Raw genomic sequence first — 13,544 nt, forward strand, 5'->3', positions numbered from 1 at the left:
GTAGTCCTTCAAAAATACATCTCATTCCTGACAGGATAAAACAAGTTTTTAAAAATATATTATATTCAGATTCACTAGGGAACACTTGGAGCCAGGAAGTAATTCAGGATTCAGCCCAAATTATAGACAAATATTAAAAACTCTAAAACAATGATCAGGGTTGGAATCTAATAGCATATGTCATAGTTTTCTTTTGGAACATAAATTTTCTCTCTAGTCCATCATTTTATCAAAGACAAATCATAGTAGGACCAATTTTGTATGCAAAATAAGTTTTAGTCTTATCATACCAGGCCTGATTATTTCCATAAAGGGCAGCAAGAATATTTATTGGCAATATAGGCTTCTTAAAATTGGCTTTGTTGGAAATTTTTAATAAGGAATCTTAGACTTTTAAGAGCCTTGAAGCTAGCCAAGTCAAAGATTTGCATCAGACTGTGTCTGTAATACTTTTTAACCTACTTTTTAAAATTATACTTTAAGTTCTGGGGTACATGTGCAGAAAATGCAGGTTTGTTACATAGGTATATATATTCTGTGGTGGTTTGCTGCACCCATCAACCCATTACGTATATTAGGCATTTCTCCTAATGCTATTCCTCCCCCTTCCCCCACCCCCCAACAGGCCCCAGTGTGTGATGTTCCCCTCCCTGTGTCCATGTGTTCTCATTGTTCAACTCCCACTTATGAGTGAGAACATGTGGTGTTTGGTTTTCTGTTCTTGTGTTAGTTTGCCGAGAATGATGGTTTCCAGCTTCTTCCATGTCCCTGCAAAGGACATGAACTCATCCTTTTTTATGGCTGCATAGTATTCCATGGTGTATATGTACCACATTTTCTTTATTCAGTCTATCATTGATGGGCATTTGGGTTGGTTCCAAGTCTTTGTTATTGTGAACAGTCCTGCAATAAACATACGTGTGCATGTGTCTTTATAGTAGAATGATTTATAATCCTTTGGGTATATACCCAGTAATGGGATTGCTGGACCAAATGGTATTTCTAGTTCTAGATCCTTGAGGAATAGCCACACTGTCTTCCACAATGGTTGAACTAATTTACACTCCCACCAACAGTGTAAAAGCATTCCTATTTCTCCACACCCTCTCCAGTATTTGTTGTTTCCTGTCTCTTTAATGATCGCCATTCTAACTGGCATGAGATGGTATCTCATTGTGGTTTTGATTTGCATTTCTCTAATGACTAGTAATGATGAGCTTTTTTTTTCATAAGTTTGTTGGTTGCATAATTGTCCTCTTTTGAGAAGTGTCTGTTCACATCCTTCACCCACTTTTCAATGGGGTTGTTTTATCTTGTAAATTTGTTTAAGTTCTTTGTAGATTCTGGATATTAGCCCTTTTTCAGATGGATAGATAGATTGCAAAAGTTTTCTGCCATTTTGTAGGTTGCCCGTTCACTCTGATAGTTTCTTTTTCTGTCCAGAAGCTCTTTAGTTTAATTAGGTCCCATTTGTCAATTTTGGCTTTTGTTGCCTTTGTTTTTGGTGTTTTAGTCATGAAGTCTTTGCCCATGCCTATGTCCGGAATGGTATTGCCTAGGTTTTCCTCTATGGTTTTTATGGCTTTAGGTCTTATGTTTAAGTCTTTAACCCATCTTGAGTTAATTTTTGTATAAGGTGTAATGAAGGGATCCAGTTTCAGCTTTCTGCCTATGGCTAGCCAGTTTTCCCAACACCATTTATTAAATAGGGAATCCTTTCCCCAGTGATTGTTTTTCTGAGGTTTGTCAAAGATCAGATGGTTGTAGATGTGTGGTGTTATTTCTGAGGCCTCTGTTCTGTTCCTTTGATCTATATATTTGTTTTGGTACCAGTACCATGCTGTTTTGGTTACCATAGCTTGTAGTATACTTTGAAGTCAGGTACCATGATGCTTCCAGCTTTGTTCTTTTTGGTTAGGATTGTCTTGGCTATTCGGGCTCTTTTTTGATTCCATATGAAATTTAAAGTATATTTTTCCAATTCCGTGGAGAAAGTCATTGGCAGTTTAATGGGGATAGCAGTGAATCTATAAATTACTTTGGGCAGTATGGCCACTTTCACGATACTGATTCTTCCTATCTATGAGCATGGAATGATTTTCCATTTGTTTGTGTCCTCTCTTATTTCCTTGAGGAGTGGTTTGTAGTTCTCCTTGAAGAGGTCCTTCACATCCTTGTAAGTTGTATTCCTAGGTATTTCATTCTTTTTTTAGCAATGGTGAATGGGAGTTCACTCACAGTTTGGCTCTCTGTTTGTCTGTTATTGCTGTATAGGAATGCTTGTGATTTTTGCACATTGATTTTGTATCCTGAAACTTTGCTGAAGTTGCTTATCAGCTTAAGGAGATTTTGGGCTGAGATGATGGGGTTTTCTAAATATACAATCATGTCATCTGCAAACAGAGACCATTTGACTTCCTCTTTTCCTAATTGAATACCCTTTATTTCTTTCTCTTGCCTGATTGTCCTGGCCAGAACTTCCAATACTATGTTGAATAGGAGTAGTGAGAGAGGGTATCCTTGTCTTGTGCTGATTTTCAAAGGGAATGCTTCCAGTTTTTGCACATTCAGTATGTTATTGGCTGTGGGCTTGTCATAAATAGCACTTAGTATTTTGAGATATGTTCCATCAATACCAGTTTATTGAGAGTTTTTAGCATGAAGGGCTGTTGAATTTTGTCAAAGGCCCTTTCTGCATCTATTGAGCTAATCATGCAGTTTTTGTCATTGGTTCCCATTATGTGATGGATTACATTTATTGATTTGCATATGTTGAACCATCCTTGCATCCCAGGGGTGAAGCTGACTTGATCATGGTGGACAAGCTTTTTGATGTGCTGCTGGATTCAGTTTTCCAGTATTTTATCCAGGATTTCTGCATCGATGTTCATCAGGGATATTGGCCTAAAACTTTCTTTTTTTGTTGTGTCCCTGTGAGGTTTTGGTATCAAGGTGATGCTGACCTCATAAAATGAGTTAGGGAGGATTCTCTCTTTTTCTATTGTTTGGAATAGTTTCAGAAGGAATGGTACCAGCTCCTCTTTGTATCTCTCATAGAATTCGGCTGTGAATCCGTCTTGTCCTGGAATTTTTTTTGGTTGGTAGGCTATAATTAATGCCTCAATTTCAGAACTTGTTATTGGTCTATTCAGGAATTTCACTTCTTCCCGGTTTAGTCTTGGTAGTATTCTCTGATGATAATTTGTATTTCTGTGGGATCAGTGGTGATATCCCCTTAATCATGTTTTATTGCATCTATTTGATTCTTCTCTCTTTTCTTCTTTATTAGTCTGGCTAGTGGTCTGTTTTGTTGATCTTTTCAAAAAACCTGCTCCTGGATTCATTGATTTTTTGAAGGGTTTTTCGTGTCTCTATCTCCTTCAATTCTGCTCTGATCTTATTTGTGTCTTGTCTCCTGTTAGCTTTTGAATTTGTTTGTTCTTGCTTCTCTAGTTCTTTTAATTTTGATGTTAAGGTGTCAATTTTAGATCTTTCCTGCTTTCTCTTGTGGACATTTAGTGCTATAAATTTCCCTCTACACACTGCTTTAAATGTGTCCCAGAGATTCTGGGACGTTGTGTCTTTGTTTTCATTGGTTTTGAAGAACATCTTTATTTCTGCCTTTATTTCGTTATTTACCCAGTAGTCATTCAGGAGCAGGTCACCCAGTTTCCATGTAGTTGTGAGGTTTTGAGTGAGTTTCTTAATCCTGCATACTAATTTGAATGCATTGTGGTCTGAGAGACTGTTTGTTATGATTTCATTTCTTTTGCATTTCCTGAGGAGAGTTTTACTTCCCATTAGGTGGTCAATTTTAGAATAAGTGCAATGTGGTGCTGAGAATAAGGTATATTCTGTTGATTTGGGGTGGAGAGCTCTGTAGATATCTTTTAGGTCCACTTGGTCCAGAACTGAGTTCAAGTCCTGGATATTATTGTTAATTTTCTGTCTCATTGATCTAATATTGACAGTGGAGTGTTAAAGTCTCCCACTATTATTGTGTGGGAGTCTAAGTCTCTTTGTAGGTTTTTAAGAACTTGCTTTATGAATCTGAGTGCTCCTGTATTGGGTGCATATATGTCTAGGATAGTTAGCTCTTCTTGTTGCATTGATCCCTTTACCATTATGTAACGCCCTTCTTTGTCTCTTTTGATCTTTGCTGGCTTAAGATCTGTTTTATCAGAAGCTAGGATTGCAACCCCTGCCTTTTGTTGCTTTCCACTTGCTTGGTAAATGTTCCTCCATCCCTTTATTTTGAGCCTATGTGTATGAGATGGGTCTCCTGAGTACAGCACATTGATGGGTCTTGACTCTTTATCCAATTTGCCAGTCTGTGTCTTTCAACTGGGGGCATTTAGCTCATTTACATTTAAGGTTTATATTGTTATGTATGAATTTGATCCTGTCATTATGATACTAGCTGGTTATTTTGCTCATTAGTTGATGCAATTTTTTCATAGTGTCAATGGTCTTTATAATTTGGTATGTTTTTGCAGTGGCTGTTACCAGTTGTTCCTTTCCGTGTTTAGTGCTTCCTTCAGAAGCTCTTGTAAGGCAGGCCTGGTGGTGACAATATCTCTCAGCATTTGCTTGTAAAGGATTTTATCTCTCCTTCAATTTTGAAGCTTAGTTTGGCTGGATATGAAATTCTGGCTTGAAAATTCTTTTCTTTAGGAATGTTGTATATTGGCTCCCACTGTCTTCTGGCTTGTAGGCTTTCTGCGAAGAGATCCACTGTTAGTCTGATGGGCTTCCCTTTGTGGGTAACTCAACCTTTCTCTCTGGCTGCCCTTTATATTTTTTTCCTTCATTTCAACCTTGCTGAATCTTATGATTTTGTGTCTTGGGGTTGCTCTTCTTGAGGAGTATCTTAGTGGTGTTCTCTGTATTTCCTGAATTTGAATGTTGGCCTGTCTTGCTAGGTTGGGGAAGTTCTCCTGGATAATATACTTGAGAGTGTTTTCCAACTTGGTTCCATTCTCTCTGTCACTTTCAGGTACACGAATCAAACATAGATTCAATCTTTTAACATAGTCCTCTATTTCTTGGAGGCTTTGTTCATTTCTTTCACTCTTTTTCCTCTAATCTTGTCTTCTTGCTTTATTTCATTGAGTTGATCTTCAATCTCTGATATCCTTTCTCCTGCTTGATTGATTCAGCTATTGATACTTGGGTATGCTTCATGAAGTTCTTGTGCTGGGTTTTTCAGCTCCATCAGGTCATTTATATTCTCCTCTAAACCGGTTATTCTAGTTAACAATTTGTCCTACCTTTTTTTTCAGGCTCTTAGCTTCCTTGCATTGGGTTAGAACATGCTCCTTTAGCTTGGAGGAGTTTGTTATTACCCGCCTTCTGAAGCCTACTTCTGTCAATTCATCAAACTCATTGTCTGTCCAGTTTTGTTCCCTTGCTGGTGGGGAGTTGTGATCTTCTGGAGGAGAAGAGGCATTCTGGGTTTTGGAGTTTTCAGCATTTTTGCACTGGTTTCTCCCCATCTTTGTGGATTTATCTACCTTTGCTCTTTGATGTTGGTGACGTTGATACTATTCCTTTCTGTATGTTAGTTTTCCTTGTAACAGTCAGGTCCCTCTGCTGCAGGTTTGCTCGAGTTTGCTGGAGGTCCCCTCCAGACCCTGTTTGCATGGGTATCACCAGTGGAAGCTGTTGGAAATGCATGAACCACCTGCCTTCTGTGTTGATCTCATTGGGTGCTGCAGGCCGGAGCTGTTCCTATTCAGACATCTTGCCAGCTCTCCTGTAATACTTTTATGAATGGGTGTAGTCCTCTCTTCTCAAGGTCCCCAAATAACTTGAGGTTCCTGGGCCCATCAGAAAGTGACATTCTTTGCTTCTTACCACAAGGACAGCAACTTTCTAAAGGACCCTTGTAGACAGGACACCAAGCCAGTCATTCTAAGGGGCTTTGTATTGGTGCTATAAAGTCAACCTCAATTCCTTAAAGTGGTCTGGTTGTATCTGCCGTTCGAGTTAAAGCCTTGATAAAACAAACAGTGTCTCCAATTGAATCCTGTTACCAAAAATAGATTCTTATTGAAATTATGCAAATAATTATATTGCCATAATTTAGGAATGCTCACGAATGGCTTCCGAATTCTGGAGAAATCAGTTAGAGAGACAGATAAATGGCTCAAATTTTTGTTCACAATGTAGTTTATCTAATGTATGGTAAGTTAAAAATAGCTGAAAAGAAAAAAAATTCTTGACTTTGGAAAACAAAACATAAAGAGAATCAACAATGTTTCCAATGGAAGGGCCATGAATAAAATCTTTTCCTTCTTTTATAAGTTCAGTCCCATGTAACTAAATCTTGTTCTGCTTGATTTCAAATAGCAATTCTCATTCAGTTTTTTGTGTTTTGCTTGATTTCAATTGGAAATTCTCATTCAGCTTTTTAGAGTCCTGGAAGATTTTCCTAGTCCAACAGTATGATCCCCAAAGTTATCTGAAACCATATTTAAGAGAACTTGTCAGAGTCCTTTCCATTAAAAGTAATTTAGATGATAGCTGGTTGTAAAGGCTTTTTTTTTTTTTTTGAGACATTGTCTGGCTCTATCACTCAGGATGGAGTGCAGTGGCATGATCTTGGCTCACCGCAATCTCTCCCTCCTAAACTCAAGCCATCCTCCTACCTCAGCCTCCAAAGTAGCTGGGACCATAGGCATGCACCATCATGCTGGCTAATTTCTGTATTTTTGTAGAGACAGGGTTTTACCATGTTGCCCAGGATGCTTTCAAACTTCTGAGTTCAAGCAATTCACCCACCTCGGCCTTGCAAAGTGCTGGGATTTTTACACGCGTGAGCCACCATGCCCTGCACCATGCCCAGCACCGTGCCCTGCACAGCCTCCAGCAGCGTGCCCGGCCTGTAAAGGGTTTTAGAGAAGAACTTTAAACAATCACCGTGGATGACAAAAACTTAGAATATCCTTTGGTTAAAATCCAGTGGAAGTTCTTAACTGGAGAGAAAATTTAGTTATTTCTATTATATGTAGCATTTTAAGATAACAGCCAGAATCATGACTGACGGCAACACATCAGATCCATCAGACTTCCACAAATTTTATATAATCTTTAGAATATTTATATTAATAATATATCTATACATATACAACTTTAGAGAATATTTAACATCATCAAATTATGACTGATACCATATTAGATTTTTATAATTTATATAACATTTAAAATATTTATATTAATAATATACCTATAAATGTAACCAAAAGAAGATTTAGACCAGGCACAGTGGCTCATGCCTGTAATCCCAACACTTTGGGGGGCCAAGTTCGACAGATCATCAGAGGTCAGGACTTCGACACCAGCCTGGCCAACATGGAGAAATCTTGTCTCTACTAAAAATACAAAATTAGCCGGACGTGGTGGCATGTGTCTGTAGTCCCAGCTACTTGGGAGGTTGAGGCAGGAGAATCGCTTGAACCTTGGGGCAGAGGTTCCAGTGAACCTAGATCACGCCACTGCACTCCAGCCTGGGTGACAAAGCAAGATTCTGTCTCAGAGAAAAAAAAAAAGAAGATTTAGACTTATCTTTTGGCAATGCTTCCCATACAATGTTATCAACTAAGTTTTAGCAAAGATGTAAAAAAATTGAAAACATTTGACCAAAACAGAATGACAGTTTATTGTTTTTTATTTTATTATTTTTTTGAGACAGGGTCTCACCCTGTTGCCCAGGCTGGAGTGCAGTGGTGAAATCATGGCTCAATGCAGCCTCAACCTCCCAGGCTCAGGTGATCCTCCACCTTAGTCTCCCAAGTAGCCAGGACTATGAGCACGTGCTACCACACCTAGCTAGCTTTTGTATTTTTAGTAGAGATGGGGTTTTGCCATTTTGCCCAGGCTGGACTTGAACTCCTGGGCTCAAGTGATCCACCCACCTTGGCCTCCCAAAGGGCTGGAATTACAGACATGAGCCGCTGCACACAGCCACATGTCATTTTTAAGTAACAGTCATTCATTTAATTAGCGTGACAACCAAAAGACATCAAAAGCAACATAGAAGGTTACATGGACGTGAAAACTGAAAACCCTCAGTTTTCCCAAGTAATTAAAAAAAAATAAAGGCAACACATGGATTATCTTGATAAAACCTAAAATCTTTATTACAGGCCAGTCATTTAAAGGGTAAAACTCCTGTGGCATAACTGTGTCTTCTTACAGGGAGCTAATTTAAATCACTTGGAAGTCAATTCCGATGATAAGGAGACTTGAATTTAATTCGACATAGAAAGAGTGTGTCCAGGGTCATGAGTGAGCATAATATTACAAAGGAATGTAAACAGGAAAACCAGAGCATAGAGCAGTGGGGATCCATAGCTCACAATGATGGCATGGAAGTTTCCTGGTTACATGAAGTAATTAAGACATATTTAAAAGCCAAGAGTACAAAATTAGACCTGATGAAAAACCTGAAGGAGTTATCATCGCAGCCAAGCAGGAAACCGAAGCCTTTTATTCCTTCTTAAGAAGGAACAGGAGACAATGACGTGATCTGTGAGTCATGTGTAACATGAAAGTACAGGAAAAGTTGAACTTCTGATATACAAATCTGAAAAGTTTTTATAGTAACAGATTTCAGGATTTAAAGTCAATATTTTTTACCTCTTATTATGAGCAAATAAATACCTTAAGAAAATCTTGTTGTTTTAACCAAAATTTTTAGTTTTTATAACTATGTTTTTAATATTACAGCTAATTTAAATAAACTTTATAAACAATCTATCTGATCTCAATCAGTTTTGACCTCGATGTAAGATTTACATAAACTTTTAATAACCTTGTATAATTTTTCATCTTTCCCAACTTTTTATACACATTTAATCTATCTTTTTTATTCCTTCAATTTAAAATAATCCTTAAAAATCTCTAAGCGAATTTACTTTTTCTGAAACAAAAACCGGTATATATTTTGCATACAGAATTGTTTCTCTTGTATCTAGTAGTCTTAATCACATATATCTACCAAGATATTAACACTTAGTAACCCTTATTTTAATAAAAAACCTAGGAAGCAAGAAATCTTGAATTGTCATATAGCAGTATCTTACATATGAGAATAATTTTATAATTTAGAATTATGTGTTCCTAAAACATATTTTTTAAGATGGATTTTCACTCTTGTTGCCCAGGCTGGAGTGCAATGGTGTGATCTCATCTCACTGCAACCTCCGTCCCCCAGGTTCAGGCAATTCTCCTGCCTCAGCCTCCCAAGTAGCTGGGATTACAGGAACCCATCACTACACCTGGCTAATTTTTTGTATTTTTTAGTAGAGATGGGGTTTCACTATTGAGCTCCTGACCTCGGGTGAGCCGCCCGCCTTGGCCTCCCAAAGTGCAGGGATTACAGGCATGAGCCACAGTGCCTGGGCTAAAACATAAGTTTTAAATTGGAAATAACCCAGATATTTAATGAATACCTATTATTTAATTTAACATAACTAAAATTTCAAAAATAGGCTGGGCATGGTGGCTCATACCTGTAATCCCAACACTTTAGGAGGCCAAGGCAGGAGTATCATGAGACCAGCCTGAGCAAAATAGTGAGATGCTGACTCTACAAAAAAAAAAAAAAAAAAGTTAGCTGACCATGGTGGTGCATACCTGTAATTAACAGCTACTTGGGAGGCTGAGTTGGGAGGATCCCTTGAGCGCAGGAGTTCAAGGTTGCAGTGAGCTGTGATCATGCCACTGCACTTCAGCCTGGGTGACAGACAGAGACACTGTCTCAAAAAAGTTTCAAAAATACATTAAGATGTCTTGTATAGACATTTATCCATTTACATTTACTTATTTTTGACAGTTTATCTAGAGTATTTGTGAGAACTGAGGTATTAGACAAAGCTAGTCATCATTTCTAGGTTTTCTTCTTGTTAACCATGTTATAGCCTGTGAGTATCAGGTGATCACGTAAGTGAGGACTTCAAAGTTAAATACATGGGTATTTTACCAATAACACAGAAAATTCCATTATTTTTGTTCAACAAACCGTATTAAATTGGTCTTATGTATTTAAAAAATCACATAAACAAATATTCTTTTTTTCCTGTGCTTATAGTTTTATAACCTTCATGCCAAACCCTAGCACCTTAAAATATCTAGCAAATGTAAATATAAAACACAGTCAAAAATGTATGCTGACAATTCTGAAGACATTTCTATTTTTATTTTATCAATACTTTTTAAATTATTTGTATTTATAAAAGAACTCTCTTTTATCTGGGCACAGTGGTTCATGCCTGTATCCCAGCACTTTGAGAGGCTGAGGCAAGAGGATCACTTGAGCTCAGGAGTTTGAGACCAGCCTGGGCAACATAGTGAGACCCAATCTCTACTAAGAATAAGATAAAAAATTGCCAGGCATGGTAGTGCATGCCTATTGTCCCAGCTACTAGAGAGGATGAAGCAGGAGGATTGCTTGAGCCTGGGAGGTTGAGATAACAGTGAGCTATGATCCCACTACTGCACTCCAGTCTGGGGAACAGAGTGAGACCTTAGAGTGAGACCTTGTCTCAAAAAGAGAAAAAAAATAAAGAATTGTTTCATTCTTTTGTTTTTCTTCAGACAAGTAACCTTGAATTGGTAACACCACAGACAGTAAGCCTTATCTCAACACCAGTAGACAAATCAGCAGATTCAAAGTAGGCAGGGAAAAAAAATAGATAGGCAAAAGAACTGAGAATTTTTCGTTTTAGGGTTTTTAAAAATAGTAACTATTTGAGTTCTGAATTTTCTTTCATGTAATTTGGCCATCAGGTTTAAAGTGTGCGTGTAATCCCAACACTATGGGAGGCTGAGGCAGATGGATCACTTGAGGCCAGGAGTTTGAGACCAGCCTGGCCAACGTGACAAAACCCCATCTCTACTGAAAATACAAAAATTAACTGGGTGTGGTGGTGTGCACCTGCAGTCCCAACTATTCAGGAGGCTGAGGCAGGATAATCGCTCAAACCTGGGAGGCGGAGGTTGCAGTGAGCCACGATTGTACCACCATACTCCATCCTGGGCAACAGAGCAAGACACTGTGTCAAAAAGAAAAAGAAAAAAAGTATATATATATATATGTGTGTGTGTGTGTGTGTGTGTGTGTGTGTAGGCTGGGCAGAGTGGCTCATGCCTGTAATCCCAGCAGTTTAGGAGACCAAGGCCAGTGGATCACTTGAGATCAGGAGTTTGAGACCAGCCTGGCCAACATGGTGAAACCTCATCTCTACTAAAACCACAAAAATTAGCCGGGTATGGTGGCGCACACCTGCAATCGCAGCTACTCAGGAGGCTGAGACAGGAGAATTGCTCGAACCTGGGAAGTGGAAGTTGCAGTGAGCCAAGATCACACCACTGCACTCCAGCATGGGCAACAGAGCAAGACTCTGTCTCAAAAAAGTGTGTGTGTGTGTGTGTGTGTGTGTGTGTGTGTGTGTGTGTGTGGCTAGAATGGTCCATAATATATAGCCAGCTCGAGTCCCAGAAAACCTAGCAAGCTTAAGGTTAAAGCTTCTCATTTTGGCCTTTTCAAGATGAAATCTCCTTTAGTAGGCCCTTCTCCTCTAGGGAGGTACTTGCCGGAGCGCTGCCTGAAGTTGGTTTTCTGATGCCTTGTTGTTTCTGTTGTGAATGGTTTATTTCTCATTATAAGAGCTCAGCAAAGCAGGCAGAGTTAAAAAGCAGAGACATGAAGGCTTTAAAATCATGGACTTCACTCCTACACTGAATATCAGGTCCCCAGAAAGACAGAAACACCAAGGGACCACAGCAAAGGCAGAAGGAGGAGTGAGAGAGGGAGGTGGACAGAACAAGAAACAGGAGTTGGCTCTCATTTTTTCACGCGTGCCATTTTCTTTAGGTTTTTCTAGTTTATGGAGTCTGTTTGTTCCAGTTGAGCACACAGATAAACTAGAGATCTCACAAGGCTTTTGCTGAGAACATCAAAGCCTTTAACCTCTGTTGGGCCAAATATTTAGACCAAAAATACAGACAGACACACAAAAGCCAGAACCAGACCAGATTGAGTAGCTCAGTGGCTACAGCCTTTATTCCCTTTATTCTTTAGGATATGAACTCAAACCAGATTCAGGGTTCTAACCCCAACCAGGACCCCCCTGGGGTGAAACTGAAACCCCACAGTCTAGACAAGGTTGGGGGTCATTTTTTATTTTTTATTTTTTATTTTTTTGAGATGGGGTTTCACTCTTGTTGCCCAGGCTGGAGTGCAGTGGTGCAATATTGCCTCACCACAACCTCCGCCTCTCAGGTTTAAGCACTTATCCTGCCTCAGCCTTCCAAGTTGGGATTACAGGCTTGTGCCACCACGCCCAGCTCATTTTGCACTTTTAGTAGAGACGGGGTTTCTCCATGTTGGTCAGGCTGCTCTTGAACTCCCAACCTCGGGTGATCCGCACACCTAAGCCTCTCAAAGTGTTGGCATTACAGTCATGAGCCACTGCGCCCGGCCTGCTTGTTCTTTTCATTTCATCCTGATCTCCGAATACAGGAGAGTAGCTGATTTGGTGTTCACTAACAAGCACAGAAGCTTTGTTACATTTACAGTGTCATTCTTGGCAAAACCTGAAGTTTTGCCTCCCGGGTTCATGCCATTCTCCTGCCTCAGCCTTCTGAGTAGCTGGGACTATAGGCGCCCGCCAACTCACCCAGCTAATTTTTTGTATTTTTAGTAGAGACGGGGTTTCACCGTGTTAGCCAGGATGGTCTCGATCTCCTGACCTTGTGATGCGCCCACCTCGGCATCCCAGAGTGCTGGGGTTACAGGCGTGAGCCACCGCGCCCAGCCAGAAGCTCTAATTTCAATGATGGTTGTGCTTTTTATCTCTTCCTCAGCATCTGGCTCATGATAAAATTTCAGGTGTCTTGATGGTATCTAAATCAGTTGTTGATTCGGTCCTGGAGAAACACAAGCATAACCTCTATGCCATGTTATAATTTTACCTATTTCCCAAGTTTTTGTTATTGGATCTCTCCACCAAACCAGTTGTTCTGCTTCTGTCTTTGCAGCTGGTTTCTGTAGATGCTGTTCAGCTGCTGGTAACATCTGGCCTTTGGGCAGGCTCAAAAATTTGAAAGTTAATAATGCAAGATTCAATTGTGTATGGGCTATCCCATAATCCCTGTTTCTCCCCCTTTTTTGTTTTTATTATCAGTTGTTCATCTGTATGAAATCTTAACTGAGCATTTTCAATTAACTGTGTGGAATGACCCATGTATGAAGAATCAGAAATCACATTAACAGGCATATCAAAAGCAGTCAACACCTCAGTTACAGCTACAATCTCCGCCTTTTGAGCTGAAGTATAGGGTGTCTGGAAAACTTTACCTTTTGATCCAGAATAAGAAGCTTTACCATTACTAGACCCATCTGTGAAACAATGAAAACGCTTAGCAGGCTGCAGGTTGTTTACTGCAGGAATTGTAAATGCAAACCGTTCACAGTCTTGCTCAGCTAAAAGGGTAGTAAAGAAACAGTCTTTTAAATCTGTGACTATTAAAGGCCAATT

This window comes from Pan troglodytes, chromosome 17, assembly GCF_028858775.2.
Source record: "Pan troglodytes isolate AG18354 chromosome 17, NHGRI_mPanTro3-v2.0_pri, whole genome shotgun sequence".
Taxonomy (NCBI): Eukaryota; Metazoa; Chordata; class Mammalia; order Primates; family Hominidae; genus Pan; species Pan troglodytes.